Source organism: Ovis canadensis, chromosome 7, assembly GCF_042477335.2.
Source record: "Ovis canadensis isolate MfBH-ARS-UI-01 breed Bighorn chromosome 7, ARS-UI_OviCan_v2, whole genome shotgun sequence".
In the NCBI taxonomy this organism is placed as follows: domain Eukaryota; kingdom Metazoa; phylum Chordata; class Mammalia; order Artiodactyla; family Bovidae; genus Ovis; species Ovis canadensis.
In genome coordinates this window covers 14,860,676-14,879,793 of record NC_091251.1, presented here as the reverse complement: position 1 = coordinate 14,879,793, position 19,118 = coordinate 14,860,676, and the positions used below count along the sequence as shown (strand labels likewise).

Genomic DNA, 19,118 nt, shown 5'->3' with positions numbered 1-19,118 from the left:
CATGTCTATCAAGTCGGTAATGCCATCCAACCATCTCACCCTCTGTCATCCCCTTCTCCTCCTGCCTTCAATCTTTCCTAGCATCAGGGTCTTCTCAAATGAGTCAGTGCTTCGCATCAGATGGCCAAAGTATTGGAGTTTCAGTTTCAGCATCCATCCTTCCAATGAATATTCAGGACTGATTTCCTTTAGGATGGACTAGTTGGATCTCCTCACAGTCCAAGGGACTCTCAAGAGTCTTCTCCAACACCACAGTTCAAAAGCATCAATTCTTTGGCACTCACTTTTCTTTATAGTCCAACTCTCACATCCATACATGACCACTGGAAAAACCATAGCTTTGACTAGATGGACCTTTGTTGGCAAAGTAATGTCTCTGCTTTTTAATATGCTGTCTAGGTTGGTCATAACTTTCCTTCCAAGGAGTAAGCATCTTTTAATTTCATGGCTGCAATCACCATCTGCAGTGATTTTGGAGGCCCCAAAAATAAAGTCAGCCTCGTTTCCCCATCCATTTCCCATGAAGTGATGGGACCAGATGCCATGATCTTAGTTTTCTGAAGGTTGAGCTTTACGCCAACTTTTTTACTCTCCTCTTTCACTTACATCAAGAGGCTCTTTTGTTCTTCTTTGCTTTCTGGCATAAGGGTGGTGTCATCTGCATATCTGAGGTTATTGATATTTCTCCCGGCAATCTTGATTCCAGCTTTTGCTTCTTCCAGCCCAGCGTTTCTCATGATGTACTCTGCATATAAGTTAAATAAGCAGAGTGACAAGATACAGCCTTGATGTACTCTTTTCCCTGTTTGGAATCAGTCTGTTGTTCCATGTCCAATTCTAACTGTTGCCTCCTGACCTACATATAGATTTATCAGGAGGCAGGTCAGGAGGTCTGGTATTCCCATCTCTTTCAAAAATTTTCAGAGTTTGTTGTGATCCACATAGTCAAAGGCTTTGGCACAGTCAATAAAGCAGAAATAAATGTTTTTCTGGAACCCAGCATAATTTTTTTCTAAAACAGTAACAAGCTGATGCTTCATATGGGAATGCACTATAATATCCAAAACAACTTTAAGTAGAAGAAAGTGTTTGAGGGCTACTGCAGTCTGATTTACAGACTTATTAAAAAGCTACAGTAAGCTGTCTTGTGAAAACAAGATAGTGTGATGCTGACATAAATGTGGACAAATAGATCACTGCTACAAAATAGTTTAAAAATAAACCCATATATATTTGGACAACTGATTCTTGACAAAGGTAAAAGCTAACACACTGGAGGAAAGCTGAGCTTTTCAACAAATGGTGCTGAAACTGAATGGCCAAATGCAAATAATTCCAAACCTTATCTCACTCCATATAAAAAATTAACTCAAAATGGATTATAGGCATTGCCTAAGTATAAAAACTAAAACTATAGAACTTCTCTAAGGATACATCAAAGAATATCTTTGTGACCTTGCGTTAGACAAAGATTTTTTAAAGATATAACACCAAAAAGCACAAATCATTAAAGGAAAAAACTGCTAAATTGGATTTTATCCAAGCTAAGAACTTTTGTTCTTTCAAAGACATTTTTAAAAGATAAAACACAGACTGGGGGAAACTATTTACAAATCATATATCTGATAAAAGATATGTCCAGAATATATGAATAACCCTCAAATACCATATAAGAAAACAACCAACCAAATATTTTAATCTGGTCAAAGTTTGAATAGACACTTGACCAAAGAAGTTATATGGGTGGCAAATAAATACAATAAAAATGCTAAATATCATTCATCATTAAAAAAATGCATCTTAAATCCACCAAGGGATGCCACTACATACTGATCAGTATGTCTAAATCTAAAATTAACCGATTTTACAGATTATCAGAGAGCAAGCCAAGGAATTGGAATTTTCATATTCTAAGATGGGAAACAAACCACTTTGGAATAGTATGGCAGTTTCTTTAAAAAATAAAACACAGGGTTTTCCTGGTGGCTCAGTGGTGAAGAATTTGCCTGCCAATGCAGGAGACATGAGTTCGAGCCCTGATCCAGGAAGATCCCACATGCTGCGCAGCAGCTAAGCCTGGGTGCCACAGCTGCTGAGCCTGTGCTTTAGAGCCTGAGAGCCGCCAACTCCTGAAGCGCCACAGTGAGAAGCCTGCATGCCACAGCTAGAGAAGAAGCCCCACTGTCTGCAACTAGAGAAAACCCATGCATAGCAACAAAGCCTGAGCATAGCCAGAAGTTAATTAACTAGAACACAAAACATATAGCTACCAAAAAATCCAGCCGTTCTATTCCTAGGTATTTACCCAAGAAAAATAGAAGCGCTTATCTGTACAAAGACAAGAGCACAAATGTTCATAGCAGCTTTGTTCATAACAGCCCAAACACTGGAAAGAATACAAACATTCATCTGCAGGTGTATGGATAAAGAAATGGTGATACAGGCATATGGTGCAATACTGCCCAACTATAAAAAGAGTGAGCTATTGTTATACACAGCAACATGGATGAACATCAAAATAAATATACCAAATAAATGAAGTCAGACAAAAAGAGTACAGCTATATAATTTCATTCATGCAACACTCTAGAAAGTGTAAACTAATCTACAGTGACAGAAAGCAGATCAGTTGTTGCCTAGGGATAGCGTAGACAGGAAGGAATTTCAAAGGGACGTGAGAAAACTCTGGGGTGATGGATATATTCATTACCTTGATTTGGGTGATGGTTTCACTTATGTATACTTATATCAAAACTTTTAAAATTATACACTGTCAATATATGTACTATTGTATGTCAATTATACCTCAGTAAATTTGTTTGTTTTTCTTTAAAAAAAACCTACAAGACTTAGAATGTAATACTATTTTTTCCTACATAATAACAGAAGGCATAGTTATACTGGTTTTCCTTCTTCATAAAAGTCATTCTTGGACCTCCAGATAAACAGAGTTGTTATGTGATTTTTTTATGTTTTAAAATGAAATATAATTTCAGTTCAAATTGAATGATCAAATATTCTTTATTAATTACATAGTCCCTTATACCAGGTACTAATTTGCAGCTCTGTTTAGTTCAGATAATTAATTTATCTCAGGTAAATATGTCCAATTTTCCACAAGCAAATAACACAGATATGGTCACACTAAAAGGGGAAGAACAGCTATCTTTGAGGGTAGAATATTTTAATTCCCAGAAGGTGCATTAAGACTTCATAAGAAATTAGAAAGTAAGCCACAGAAAGTAACTCTCTCCTTCACTAAAGTAGAAAAGACCACACAACTCCGAATACATCCACATAGAATTTGAATTGGCAACCCAGTATCTGTTAAAGAGTAATTATTATTCTACCATGTTAGTCACTTTCTTACAGATTTCACAGGCTGTCACAGAGTCACAAATAATGATACTTTAGAAAATAAACCCAAAAACCTAATACAACAAATAGACTTATATACATAAACACTCAGATTTCTATTTGTCTTAGAGATTAAGGTAAAAATATGTGTTCTGAAATGAAACCTTGAGCTACTTATTACACTTAACTTTTGATGTTTTTCCACTAACTCTATTATTTACTTTTCAAAAATATTCCCTAATAATAATAAGGCTATGGTTTTTCCAGTGGTCATGTATGGATGTGAGAGTTGGACTCTAAAGAAAGCTGAGTGCTGAAGAATTGATGCTTTTGAACTGTGGCATTGGAGAAGACTCTTGAGAGTCCCTTGGACTGCAAGGAGATCCAGCCAGTCCATCCTAAGGGAGATCAGTCCTGGGTGTTCATTGGAGGGAGTGATGCTGAAGCTGAAACTCCAATATTTTGGCCACTTCATGCGAAGAGTTGACTCATTGGAAAAGACCCTGATGCTGGGAGGGATTGGGGGCAGGAGGAGAAGGGGACTACATAGGATGAGATGGCTGGATGGCATCACTGACTCGATGGACATGAGTTTGAGTGAACTCGGGAGTTGGTGATGGACAGGGAGGGCTGGCGTGCTGCGATTCATGGAGTCGCAAAGAGGCGGACATGACTGAGCGACTGAACTGAACTGAACTGAATAGTAAAATTGTTGTGCTCAGCCCTAATTAGATAATATCATTTAATTGGAACAAATCTAGTGGATCCTTAATTTTTACAAATCATTGAGTCTCTCTAGATTAGTACTTTCCAAATTTTTCCACTTCATAGCACACTTTGAAAATTACAGTATTTGTGTGGCACCATGTATATGGCAAAGAGTGTTCATGCTCATAAATTGTCATGTCTCTCCTCTTCTTTCTAAGAACACTAGACCTTATTTCTCCCATATCCTCTCATGTGTCTGCCTCTATTTTTGTCTTGAAATTGTGAAGCCAAATGGCTAAGTTCTAGCCAATGGAATGTTTACAGAAGTGTTTACCTTCTCTCGCTTGTGGTTTTCCCTCTTCTCTAATCTGCAGCTGGATTTTGGAAGAAGGAGTTACAAATAAGAGGGAAAATCAGAATGAGGTCTGTGGTATTGGATTCGAATTGGCAGTATCTGGCTCTTAATATACATACACAGAGGGATGCTCCTAAGTCACTTCTGTCATGTCCGACTCTGGGCAACCCCATAGATGGCAGCCCATCAGGCTCCCCCATCCCTGGGATTCTCCAGGCAAGAACACTGGAGTGGGTTGCCATTTCCTTCTCCAGTGCATGAAAGTGAAAAGTCAAAGTGACGTCACTCCGTTGTGTCCCACCCTCAGCGACCCCATGGACTGCACCCCTCCAGTCTCCTCCGTCCATGGGATTTTCCAGGCAAGAGTACACAGAGGGATAGATAGACAAAAATAAGTGTGTGTGTGTGAGTGTAAACACTGAGATGGCCTAGAAGCAATGACATCCTAATACCTCTGAGTGCACCTAGCACTCATATCCTAGTTTCTAAATACCACTCTCCAATAAAAGGAACCAAGGCTCCCTAAAAAAAAGGCTTGATTCTAGGGCTTGGAAAGGACAGAACAAGATGCACCTGAAACATCTTTATGTATCAGAAAGTAAGGAACTGCTCAAAACAGGGTTCTTATCAAAAGAATGCAGGAGACAACCTCAAGGAGCTCCTTCCTAAGAGTGCTGGTATAATTTGACTGATAAAATAATGATGGTATTAGAATATAATGCATAAAATAAACATCTGCTATCCCAAAGTAATATTAATATATAATTGAATATATAAATAAATGAGGGAAAGGACAGCTCTTCCTTAAAGGAATATTCTAATTATAAATGGTGTTGAGAAAACTGGACAACCACAAGCGAAACAAAGAAACTAAATTCCTATCTTACACTATACAGAAAAACTATTTCAAAATGGATTAAAGATTTAAACATCAGACATGAAATTATAAACCTCCTGGAATAAAACACATGGACTTATCTCTCTGACATTGGCCTTGGCAATGATTTTTTGAATTAGGTAACAAAAGCAAAAATAATAATTAAATAAGTGCAACTACATCAATCTAAAAATTTTCTTCTCCAGAAAGGAAACAATCAATGAAAAGGCAACCTATGGAATGGGAGAAAATATTTGCAAATCATATATTCCATAAGGGGTTCGTATTCAAAATATATAAGCTCACATAACTTATTAGCAAAACAACAAATACCCGAGTAAAAATGGGCAAAAGACCTGAAAAAGCATTTCTTCATTTGTATGAAGACATACAAATGGCCAGCAGGTACATGAATAATGGAAATATAAACTGGTACAGCCACTGTGGACAAGAGAATTGGTGCCTCTCAAAAATTAAAAACAGAAATACCAATTTGGCTTCCCTGGTGGCTCAGATGGTAAAGAATGTGCCTGCACTGCAGGAGACCCAGGTTCAATCCCTGGGTTGGGAAGTTCTCCTGGAGAAAGGAATGGCAACCCACCTCAGTACTCTTGGCTGGGCAATTCCACGGACTCAGGAGCCTGGCAGGCTACAGTCCACGGGGCTGCAGTCAGACACAACTGAGCAGCTAGCACTTTCACACACTTTTCACACCAGATGATCCTGCAGTCCTGCTTCTAAGTATAAATGCAAAGGAAACAAAACTATTACCTGAAAAAGGTATCTGTACTCCTGTGTTCACTGAAACATCCTTCATCATAGGAGACAACCTAAATGCTTGTCGATGGATGAATGGATTACGAAAATATGGTGTATATGTACATATACATATATATACACACACATATACATATACAAAATGGGATGTCATTCACAATTTTTAAAAAGTAAGGAAATATCTTTTTAAAAAGTAAGGAAATTCTATCATTTGCAACAATATGGATGAACATGGAGGACGTTAAGCTAAGTGAAATAAGCCAGACAGAGAAAGACAAACATTGCTTGTGGAATTATAAGCACTTAAAGGTGATTTTTTTTAAGATATTAAAAAAACAAGGTCAAACTCAATGAAACAGAGAGTAGAAAGGTGGTTGTTAGGGGCTGGGAGGTGCAAGAAATGGGGAGACTTGGGGGAGGAAGAAGTCACGTACTAACATGCTAGTGAGTCACTAAAAAGGATCCTGAAGGAATTCCCTGGAGTTCCAGTGGTTAGGACTACACGCTTCCACTGCAGCGGGCACAGGCTCAGTCCTTGGTCTGGGGAGTAAGATCCAGCATGCTGCGCAACACGGACTAAAGTATTTTTTTAATTTTAAAATATAAGAAAGTAAGAAATAAAAAGGATCTTGTGCTCTATCCTCCTAGAGGAGGACAAAACAGAAACTCCACATGGTCTGGGAGACCCTAGACGAGCCTGACCTGTGCTCCTTTCTCAGGTGGAGCCCCAGGGAGGCAGCCTGGGAAAGAGTGGTGGTACAGGGTATCCGGGCAGGTGGGGCTCAATGTGGCACAGAACACCAGATACCTGGTGTCCAAAAGGAGCCCGGAATTGGCAGAGATATACACCAGACCTGCAGGTATTGTGCAGCTCAGAACAAGTAATAAGACGACAAAAGATCAGAAACCGTTCCCACATTTTCTAATGTCATGACACCCCTTAAGTCCTCCATAGTTTAAAAGCAAGCCTAGGGGTGGAATAGGGGCCGCTGACTTAACTGAAATTAAGTTAATTACAAAGAAATTAAGTCCTGCATGTCAAAATCTATGTAATGAAATCTGTCCCCAATACCTAAGTGTTCAGTAATTGTGAAATTTCTTCCAGCTCTATCATTTATTACAAGTATATTTACATATATACATCAAAAATATTTATTATGCTAATTCTCTCTCTATATATCTACCTTCCTGCCTACATAGCAATCAGCTTAAAATGTATATCAATAAGTTGGCCACAAGGTGGTACTAGAAAACTATCTTTTGCCCTAGCCCCTCCTTGCCTATCATTAGTTTCAACCTATCAATACAACTGCGAACAACTGTAATTGCAGCAATAAGAGCAGAGGTTGAGACGGCAGCCACTGGGTTCATGTGAAGCAACGCTCATACTTAAAAATAAAAAGATAAACTCTCTATGAAAGCTGCTATCAATTATTTTATATTCTTGTTCTTTTTCTTATAAAGTTGATAGCAACTATCTTGTATTCTTCCTCTTTTTCTTATCTACTATCATATCACTGTAGACTATCCCAGCTGTTACCTGAAATATCAAACACTATATATTTAGCACTTGGAGGAAAACTGAAATATGTATGGCATTTTAGGTCTCAGAGTGTAAATTTTAAATGAATATTTTACAGGATATTCCTCCAAAATATCTAGGACACCCTTAAACCTCTCCCAAACACTAAAGCTCAGCACCAAAATGTGAACACATTAGGCCAGCAAATGCACTGTATAACTCACACAGCATATGCTATCTCATGCTGAGGATGCCTGAGGAGAAGAGGAAGACCACCTCTTCCAGGCTGAGCTTCAGCATCAGGCCTTCCGATGAATATTCAGGACTGATTTCCTTAAGGATGGACTGGTTGGATCTCCTTGGTGTCCAAGGGACTCTCAAGAGTCTTCTCCAATACCAGAATTCAAAAGCATCAATTCTCCAGCATTCAGCTTTCTTTATGGTCCAACTCTTACATCCATATATGACTGCTAGTTTTTTAAGTAGTTGTAATTTTAAAGAGACACACAGTAAAAGGGGAAGAAGAGGCATGGAAAAGCTCACAGGGAAGAACTTTCTAAGCAAAGGAGTGTTGAAGATAAAGTACCATGTCACAACCCTGAAGACTACCCTCTGGGAACAAAGCAAGGCAGGTTGAAGGAAGCAAGGAAGAAAGCAGTGAGCCAAGGGGAGACATATGAGTCCAATCTGTGGTCTTGAAGCAGAGGAAATCGAGTTTACTGGGAAGTAGATACCCTATAATGTTCAGAAGATAGAAGTGATAAAAATATGTCCCTTGGCACACATCTTTGTTGAATTTTAAGGAAATGATGCTGTTAGGGGGGCCAGTAAGAGCAGAATGTAAAAATCAAGCTAGGATTTAGTTGTGATTATAAAAAGAATCAGATAGAATCTATGAGAGAATGCAGCAGGGTTGGGGAATGAGACTTCCCAGGTGGCTCAGACGGTAAAGCATCTGCCTACAGTGTGGGAGACCCAGGTTCAATCCCTGGATCGAGAAGATCTCCTGGAGAAGGAAATGGCAACCCACTCCATTATTCTTGCCTGGAAAATCCCATGGACGGAGGAGCCTGGTAGGCTACAGTGCACAGGGTCACAGAGTCGGAGAATGAATGCCCCTGGGTTTCTCCCTCAGAAGAGTGTTCAGATGAACTCAGATATGAAGAGAAAGAACCTATCTATTTGTGCAACCCTCTCCTGGAAACCCTCTCCTAGGATCTTCTAAAGAGGAAAAAATATCAAGAACCTACTGACAGAGAAAAGATTTCTTGGGAATTTCCTGGTGACCCAGTGGTTCTGCTTCCACACTTTCACTGCTGAGGGTAGGGGACCAAGATCCCTTAAGCTACAGGGTGCAGTAAAAAAAAAAAAAAAAAGATTTATCACTGAATTTTAATGTTTGCATTTTATTAAAGAATCTGTTTTTATTCATTTTTATTTTTTTAAATTAAATTTTTATTTTTACTTTATTTTACTTTACAATACTGTATTGGTTTTGCCATACTTTGACATGAATCTACCACAGGTGTACATGCGTTCAGAAACATGAACCCCCCTCCCACCTCCCTCCTCGTAACATCTCTCTGGGTCATCCCCGTGCACCAGCCCCAAGCATGCTGTATCCTGCATCGGACATAGACTGGCGATTCGATTCTTACATGATAGTATATATGTTTCAATGCCATTCTCCCAAATCATCCCACCCTCTCCCTCTCCCTCTGAGTCCAAAAGTCCGCTATACCCATCTGTGTCTTTTTTGCTGTCTTGCATACAGGGTCATCTAAGTTTTTAGAGCTTAGGCCAAATTTACCCTTGCATATAGTTGAAGAAGAATTAGATATATGCTTTTTTCTCTAACTTGATAGTATATTCACATCCCACAAAATACTGAGCTTACTTTCCCCATATCATGCTTAAATATAATATAAATAAATACAATCCTTTGTCACTCATTGGTATTTTTCTTTAAAATCTTCAGCAGCAAAATCCTGGTAATCACTGAATTTGGGTAATGGGTATATGGGTTCTCTTTGTACCATTCTCTTTACTTTGGAACATGTTTGAAAATGCTGATTTTAAGAAAAATAATTATAAGTCTTTTCAGTTCCAACAGATATCAAGTTAATAAACCCACTTCACATGTGGGACAGGTTAAGAGAGAAAAGTTTCTTTAAGAAATGCAACCACCGTGTTTGAATAGACTGTCTGAAAGTAGTCAATGTCAGCAACAGTACCACAAGAAAACTAGCCTGGTAACCTCTGCTTGAGGAATAACATTAGAGAACAATCCTGGACAGATGTCTAAAGGCCATTTCTTTCATGTGTACTCTGGCAAATTGGTTCACGGCTAACATTGGAAGGGAAAGGGGCTCCATGATTAAAAGGAGATTGTATTAGCTGGCTCATGCTGACAAGACAAAGTGGCACAGACTGAGGCTTTAACCAGAAGTTTAGTTTCTCATAGTGCTGGAGGCTGGAGAGCCTAGAATCTATATCCAATAGGATCCAGTTCTGGTGAGAGCTGTTTTTGCAGTTTGAAGACATCCACCTTCTCACTGTATGCTTACGTGGCCTTTCCTTGATATGTATGGAGAGAGAGAGTAAACTGTGTGTATGGAGGGAGAGAGTAAACTCTTTCAAGTCTCCTAATTTCATCATGAGGGCCCCATCCTACATGGCCTCATTGAACCCAAATGACCTTCCAAAGGCCCCATCCCCAAATACCATAGCATTAGAAGTTAGAGTTTCAACATGTGAATTTCAGGGGACACCGATATTCAGTCCATAACAGAAATGAAAGGAATTTGAGAGTCGGGTGCTAAAATTCATGTTGACTCCAGCTGGTTCAAGTCCCCCCAAACAACTATCTCACCTTAATTCCCCTATATTCCCTTTCCTATAACAACTAATCCATCCTTCAGAGTAGTGGAGCACAGGAAGTGTACTGGATTCACACTGGTGTTACTCTTCTTCACCCCTTCCTCTCCTCCTGCCCAGAAGACCTACCTAATAGACTACTCTCATAAAGTTTTAAATCAGTGTTAAGGGCTGAATATTCTTCCAAGTGCATTTCTGTTTAATAACAAAGTCTTGAGGAATCTCCAAAGTATAAAGAGACAAATCTAATGTAATATCAGGAAATGCTAGAGATAGTGAGGATTTGCAAACTTCAGATTCCATCTCATTGTGTCCTATATCGCCACATAGAAGTAATTATTATTTTCTCTCCTTGTGAGATTGACTCTTATCTGAAATTAACAAGTAGTATAAATCAGCTTACTCCTTGGAAGAAAAGTTATGACCAACCTAGTTAACATATTCAAAAGCAGAGACATTACTTTGCTGACTAAGGTCCGTCTAGTCAAGGCTATGGTTTTTCCTGTGGTCATGTATGAATGTGAGAGTTGGACTGTGAAGGCTGAGCGCTGAAGAATTGATGCTTTTGAACTGTGGTGTTGGAGAAGACTCTTGAGAGTCCCTTGGACTGCAAGGAGATCCAACCAGTCCATTCTGAAGGAGATCAACCCTGGGATTTCTTTGGAAGGAATGATGCTAAAGCTGAAACTCCAGTACTTTGGCCACCTCATGGGAAGAGTTGACTCATTGGAAAAGACTCTGATGCTGGGAGGGATTGGGGGCAGGAGGAGAAGGGGACGACAGAGGATGAGATGGCTGGATGGCATCACGGACTCCATGGACGTGAGTCTGAGTGAACTCCGGGAGTTGGTGATGGACAAGGAGGCCTGGCGTGCTGCGATTCATGGGGTTGCAAAGAGTCGGACACGACTGAGCAACTGAACTGAACTGAACTGAACTGATAAATCAACTATACTTCAACAAAAAAAATTAGGTCACACATGAGCAGAGAACGATTTTGCCTTATTGATAATTCACCCATGTAATGGGTGAGTGAAACTTTAACTATGGCAAATGAATCATGGAATTTTAGAAATAAAAGGGTCTGTTAAAATACAACCGTATTTCCTCCTGAAAGTATAACTTAGCTGAATGGATTGTCCAATAGCGTACAGTTACTAGAAGACCCAAGACTAGAACGCCTTTCTGCTACATCATTCCACATCAGTGCTCCAGTTCTGCCGCGTGTCATTAGACATCCAGATCGGCCTCTGGCAGCACACCCTACTCTGGACCTGTTAATGAGGAGGCAGATGAGGGGGACCACTTCCCTACTAGCAAGGCTTTATATCCTTAGCGCTGAGAAAGCAGTTCGGCAAGTTTCATGCTGTGTTGGGTCTCAAGGATTAGTTTGTGGCTTCCTGGTAGAGCAAACCACACGTGTTGCCATCCCAGCTTCTCTGTCATCATTTACAACATCAGGTACTTGCTAGGTAGCTACAGGTCTCACTGCCTCCTTAATTATCAAGGCACAACAGATAGAACAAGCACAAGTCTCTTCTTACTTCCACAGACTTCTGGAAAGGTCTGACATTAAAGAGGCTTCCATGCATGAGGCAGGATGCTCAGGGCGGGTGCACTGGGATGACCCTGAGGGATGGGGTGGGAAGGGAGGTGGGAGGGGGGGCTCAGGATGGGTGACACATGTACACCCATGGCTGATTCATGTCAATGTATGGCAAAATCAATACAATATTGTAAAGTAATTCAGTGAAGTCGCTCAGTCATGTCTGACTCCAACTAAAATACATAAAGAGATCTGTAGAGTCAATGGAGAAATGCTGGATGTAATAAATTTTTCGACACAAATCTATTGTCTCTTTTAGATCTCTTCTGATTGTCCAGTGTAAATGTGGTAGCTATGCCTCTCCTGGAGAGCTTTGTCCATCTTGACCTCAGGACTTGGCTGTTGGGAGCAGTTAAGAATGTGGAAAAGCATAGCCCATTCATTGCTTCCATGTTGGTTAGAGGTTATGGAGAAAAACATAATATCAGCCCTTGGATGGATTAATAACAAGGAAGACTACTAATGGCTTTCAAGATATTGTGGAAATTTTCAAACACAAAGTAAACAGAATAATATCATGAATCCCCATTACTCATCACCCAGCCTTTATAATCAACCGTTCTTGACCCATATGTACCACCATACACTTTCCAGGTCCCCTTCATTGCAGGCAGATTCTTTATCATCTGAGCCACCAGGGAAGGCCCATACACTTCCCACTCTCATTCAATTTTACATATATATTTCTGTTGTCATATATATATATATGTAGGACGTCTTTACCAGAGGACCTCAAGGTCTAAATTTATTAAGAGGACTTCTTGATGTCTAATTTATTTCTCATGGTCCTCTCCAGAATCATGAGAAATAAATTTCTGTTGCTCTGTCTCTCTCTCTATATATATATATATACATAAATTTGACATATATATATAAATTTGACATATATATGACAACAGAAATTTATTTCTCATGGTTCTGGAGGCTGAAAGTTCAAGATCAAGGTACCAGCATGGTCTCCTTCTCTGGGGAAGACCTCCTTCCTGGTTCATAACTGGAGCCTTCTCACTGTACCCTCACATGGTAGGAGGGATCTATTGTTTTTTTTCTTTTTAAGTAAAATGTATATGCATTGAAATGCACAATTAGCTACATAATTTGGAAATGGATATGCCCATGTAACACACACCTCCATCATCTCCTTCTGGTCATATTTAAAATACGTAAATATGTAGATAAGGAAAGAGCTTACAGATTTTTAGTTTTCCTCATTTTCAGATCATGAAGCCTTACTATGGCTGTTTCTCATTTGGGGAATCCTTCCCCTTAACCTCCCCTCTTCCCATTTCAACACTGCAATATCAACCCTTCCTCCTCTGCTTTGCTTTAAACACTGTTTGTCTCTGCACATTGGCTCCAGATTTCTGCCTAGCAACCTAGGTTTGAGGATCCAAAGGAGATTTTCTGTAATTTTTTCACTGACGTCATCTATCTCAGGTAAGAAGGCTACTCCAACCCCTTTCCAGAACCCAGCAGTCCACCTCACTCTTGATTGCTTTGCCCCAGAGGAGAGAGAAATGGAGCAGTCTAGCCTTCTAGACCTACCTGGGCACTGCCTGAAATTGAGAAGGAGCATAGGAGGAGCAGAAGAAAATGTTTTCTTCCTTGATTATCCCAAGCAGGATGAACAGAAGATGAATGAAAAGGACAGGATTAAGATAACTGTCTCAAACCCTTCCTCAAAAAAAAAAAAAAAAAAAAAAAAGAAAGAAAGAAAAGTAAGGCTTCTGGACTGAGTGTCAGGGTAACTGTTTTTATTATAAGTCTCTCCTCCCTAAGGTTGTGTATTTCAACCAGACACACAAACAAATACACACTCTTTCTACATTGTATTCCAGAAAAAGACAATACTTGAACAAATGAAAACGTTTTCTGAAATAGTAAGATTATGTAAGAATAATGTAAGATTATTAAGTTACATATTAATACATTCAGATATTTTATATTTCTTTAGCTCATTCAAAGGGGAAAAAAAGCTGGTCACATCCACTTAAATAAATAAAATGATTTTGCATTTTATGGGTTGCAGTCCAAAGCCGCTGCCCTAGGGACTTTACCTAAGATGCTGGATTGGAGTGCTCCTCTCTGGGGCAGTTGGCCTCACTGTTTCCTTCACGAGGGGCCAGTCTGATCCCTCAACAAATTATGGTTACTCAGCTTAAATCCAAGGTGCCTAGGCTCCTTACAAAAGGTGATATTTAGCTAGGGATTATTTAAAATCAACCAACGTTGAGTACATGCCCAATAGACGGTTCCTCTTCACAGATAGCTGAGGTGGAGGTTGCTGGAGAGCCAGTCATCATCTGGGGTCATGAGAAAACGATGATGTCCAGCCATCCCCACACTCAGCCTGCCCCAAGATTCTATACTGTGTTTGCCATATCTTTTAGTGGCAAGAAGAAATGCAAGCCTCCTGCATATAAGAGAAGGCGTGTGTGCAAGGAAAATACCAGACTACTCCAGAGATGTGAATCTAAATACTGTATAGCTAACTCCTTATTGTAAAATTCAGACTTAAATTAAAGAATGTAGGGGAAACCACTAGGCCACTCAGGTATGACCCAAATCAAATGCCTTATGATTATACAGTGGAAGTGACAAATAGATTCAAGGGATTAGATCTCTTGGAATGCCTGAAGAACTAAGGGCAGAGGTTCATAACACTGTACAGGAGGCAGTGATCAAAACCATCCCAAGAAAAAGAACTGCAAAAAAGGCAAAATGTTTGTCTGCAGAGGCCTTCCAAATAGCTGAGAAAAGGAGAGAAGTGAAAAGCAAAGGAGAAAAGGAAAGATATGCCCATTTGAATGCAGAGTTCCAAAGAACAGCAAGGAGAGATAAGAAAGCCTTTTTAAGTGAACAATGCAAAGAAACAGAGGCAAAAACAGAACCGGGAAGCCTAGGGATCTCTTCAGGAAAATCAGAGATATCAAGAGAAAATTTCATGGGAAGATGAATAATGAAGGACAGAAATGGTATGGTCCTAACAGAAGCAGAAGATATTAAGAAGAGGTGGTAAGAATACCTGGAAGAACTGTACCAAAAAAGATCCTCATGACCCAGATAATCATGATGGTGTGATCACTCACCTAGAGCCAGACATCCTGAAGTGTGAGCTTAAGTGGGCTTTAGGAAGCATCACTGTGAACAATGCTAGCGGAGGTGGTGGAATTCCAGCTGAGCTGTTTCAAATCCTAAAAGATGCTGTTAAAGTGCTGCACTCAATATGTAAGCAAATTTGGAAAACTCAGCAGTGGCCAAAGGACTGGAAAAGGTCAGTTTTCATTTCAGCACCAAAAATGTTCAAACTACTGTACAGTTGCACTCATCTCACATGCTATCAAAGTAATCCTCAAAATTGTCCAAGCTAGGCTTCAATAGTACAGGAATCGAGAACTTTCAGACGTTCAAACTGGATTTAGAAAAGGCAGAGGAACCAGAGATCAAATTGTCAACATCTGTTGGATCATCAAAAGAGCAAGAGAGTTCCAGAAAAACGTCTACTTCAGCTTCCTTGACTATGCTAAAGACTTTGAGTGTGTCAGTTCAGTTCAGTCGCTCGGTTGTGTATGACTCTTTGTGACCCCATGGTCTGCGGCACGCCAGGCCTCCCTGCCCATCACCAACTCCAGGGTTTACCCAAATTCATGTCCACTGAGTCAGTGATGCTATCCAACCATCTCTTCTCTGTTGTCCCCTTCTTGTCCTGCCTTCAATTTTTCCAAACATCAGGCTCTTTTCAAATGAGTCAGCTCTTCGCTTCAGGTGGCTAAAATATTGGAGTTTCAGTTTTAACATCAGTCCTTCCAATGAACACCCAGGACTGATTTTCTTTAGGATGGACTGGGTGGATCTCCTTGTAGTCTAGGAGACTCTCAAGAGTCTTCTCCAACACCACAGTTCAAAAGCATCAATTCTTCGGTGCTCAGCTTTCCTTATAGTCCACCTCTCACATCCATACATGACTCTGGAAAAACCATAGCCTTAACGAGATGGACCTTTGTTGGTAAAGTAATGTCTCTGCTTTTTAACATGCTGTTTAAGTTGGTCATAACTTTCCTTCGAAGGAGTGTCTTTTAATTTCATGGCTGCAGTCACAATCTGCAGTGATTTTGGAGCCCCCAAAAATAAAGTCAGCCACTGTTTCCACTGTTTCCCTATCTATTTGCCATGAAGAGATGGGACCAGATGCCATGATCTTAGTTTTCTGAATATTGAGCTTTAAGCCAACTTTTTCACTCTCTTCTTTCACTTTCACCAAGAGGCTCTTTAGTTCTTCTTCACTTTCTGCCATAAGGGTGGTGTCATCTGCATATCTGAGGTTATTGATATTTCTCCCGGCAATCTTGATTCCAGCTTGTCCTTCTTCCAGCCCAACATTTCTCATAAGGTACTCTGCATAGAAGTTAAATAAGCAGGGTGACAATATACAGCCTTGACGGACTCCTTTTCCTATTTGGAACCAGTCTGTTGTTCCATGTCCAGTTCTAACTGTTGCTTCCTGACCTGCATACAGATTTCTTAAGAGGCAGGTCAGGTGGTCTGGTATTCCCATCTCTTTCAGAATTTTCCACAGTTTATTGTGATCCACATAGTCAAAGGCTTTGGCATAGTCAATAAAGCAGAAATAGATATTTTTCTGGAACTCTCTTGCTTTTTCAATGATCCAGCGAATGTTGGCAATTTGATCTCTGGGTCCTCTGCCTTTTCTAAAACCAGCTTGAACATCTGGAAGTTCATAGTTCATGTACTGCTGAAGCCTGGCTTGGAGAGTTTTGAGCACTGTGTAGATCACAAGAAATGTGGAAAATTCTGAAAGAGATGGGAATACCAGACCACCTAACCTGCCTCTTGAGAAACCTGTATGCAGGTCAGGAAGGAACAGTTAGAACCAGACATGGAAGAATATACTGGTTGAAAATTGTGAAAGGAGTATGTCAAGGCTATATATTGTTGCCTTGCTTATTTGACGAATATGCAGAGTACATCTTACAAAATATTGGGCTGGATAAAGCACAAGCTGAAATCAAGATTCTCGGGAGAAATATCAATAACCTCAGATATGCAGATGACACCACCCTTATGGCAGAAAATGAAGAGGAACTAAAGAGCCTCTATAAAGTGGAAGAGCAGAGTAAAAAAGCTGACTTAAAACTCAACATTCAAAGAACTAAGATCATAGCATCCAGTCCCATCACTTCATGGTAAATAGATGGGGAAACAATGGAAGGGACAGACTTTATATTGCTGGGCTCCAAAATCACTGCAGATGATGACTACAGCCATGGAATTAAATGTTGCTTGCTCTTCGGAAGAAAAGCTATGACCAACCTAGACAGCATATTAAAAAGGAGAGACATTACTTTGCTAACAAAAGTCCATCTAGTCAAAGCTATGGTTTTTCTAGTAGTCAAATACAGATGTGAGAACAGACAATAAAAAAAGCTGAGTGACAAAAAACTGATACCTTTAAACTGTGGTGCTGGAGAAGACCCTTGAGAGTTCCTTGGACAGCAAGAAGGTCAAATCAGTCAGTCCTAAAGAAAATCAACTCTGAATATTCACTGAAAGGACTGAGGCTGAAGCTGAAGCTCTAATACTTTGGCCACCTGATGTGAAGAGCCAACTCATTGGAAAAGACCCTGATACTGTGAAAGACTGAAGGCAGGAGGAGAAGGGGATGAAAGAGGATGAGTTGGTTGTATTGCGTCACTGATTCATGAGTTTGAGCAAACTGCAGGAAATGGTGAAGGACAGGAAAGCCTGGCATGCTGCAGTCCATGGGGTCACAAAGAGTCGGACATGACTGAGAAACTGAACAAAAACAACTCCCTACGTCTAAACTCAAAGGAAAATAGAACACATTTTAAAAGCAGAAGGTCTGATGCTAGCTATCCAACAATTAAGGTTCTGGAAGCACTATGATGCACAGCCGGACCTAGTCTTCTAACTAAAAAAAATAATAGTTGAGTTTCACTGGACTCTTCCTAGTGACCCACATAATGTGCTTCACATGAGTTATGTCCTAGAAGTTCACAATATCCCTAGGAAATAAGTAACACGGTGACTCCCAGTTTACAGATGAGGAAATTGAAATACAGAACAGTTAATTAATTTATCCAAGATCACCCAGGAAGTAATGAGACAGACAGGATCTGAGTCCAGGCTCTCTGATCCTGTGTGGACACAGAAACGTGCCACCCGATCCCCCTACAAGAGAAGAGTTGTTCAGATTCTGGGAGTCTCAGCAGTTGTAACCTTCAGCTGTCTAACTGTTCAGAGGTTGACTCAGCCTCACAGAAACTCCTTGACAGAATCATGCCTTTCTCAGAGCAGCCTAGACCCGGTGACTAATTGAGACGGAGATATGAAGGCCCAGCCACGACAGAACAGCCTAGCACAACTTTAAAAGTTCATTTTAGTTTCCTATCAGATTGCCATCAGGCCCATGACAAGCTGTCCTTCTTCCCCTACCTAATCTTGCTTCCATTCTCTTTTTCCCATAGTCCTTGCAAGGAAATCAAGGAAACTTCCTAATAGATTTCCTGCACACCTTTCCTGAGAACCAAAACTATGGCAAGCCAAAATCTTTCCAATAAGCAAAACTTCAAGGGGTCATCCATTTTGTATAGAGAGAAATGGCCCAAGTTAGAATATATGCACAGCTAGCAGGTAGAGGCCAATGGCCCAGCCAGATGGCCAGGAGCATGAAAGCAGGAAGATTAGAAAAACAAGGAGACCAGGAGGACTAGGTGGAGACACATGAAAGCACCCAAGGGAGTGGGCAAAACAGAGCATTCTAGCACATTGCAAAGTCCACCAAAGGGCGCCAGCGACACAGAAGAGGCGCCAGCCACAAAGTAGACACAATGACTCAGCCCGGCAGCACCAGCAAGGCCGGGCCATCGGCCACTCCACTGCCAACACCGCGGACACACGCATGAAGCAGTCATGAAGACAGACACGGAGGCTATGCCCGGGCCCAGCCAGCCAGGCACCCCCTCCACAAAGGCTGGCGCTGCTGCCACTGCTGCGTGAT

General features: G+C 40.5%; 1 long non-coding RNA gene across 1 annotated transcript in view; it reads right to left on the bottom strand.

The window, feature by feature from the left end:
• Nucleotides 1-19,118, bottom strand: part of LOC138443246 (uncharacterized) — a 121,388-nt gene that overhangs the window by 15,998 nt on the left and 86,272 nt on the right. The gene's annotated exons all lie outside the window — the stretch shown is intronic.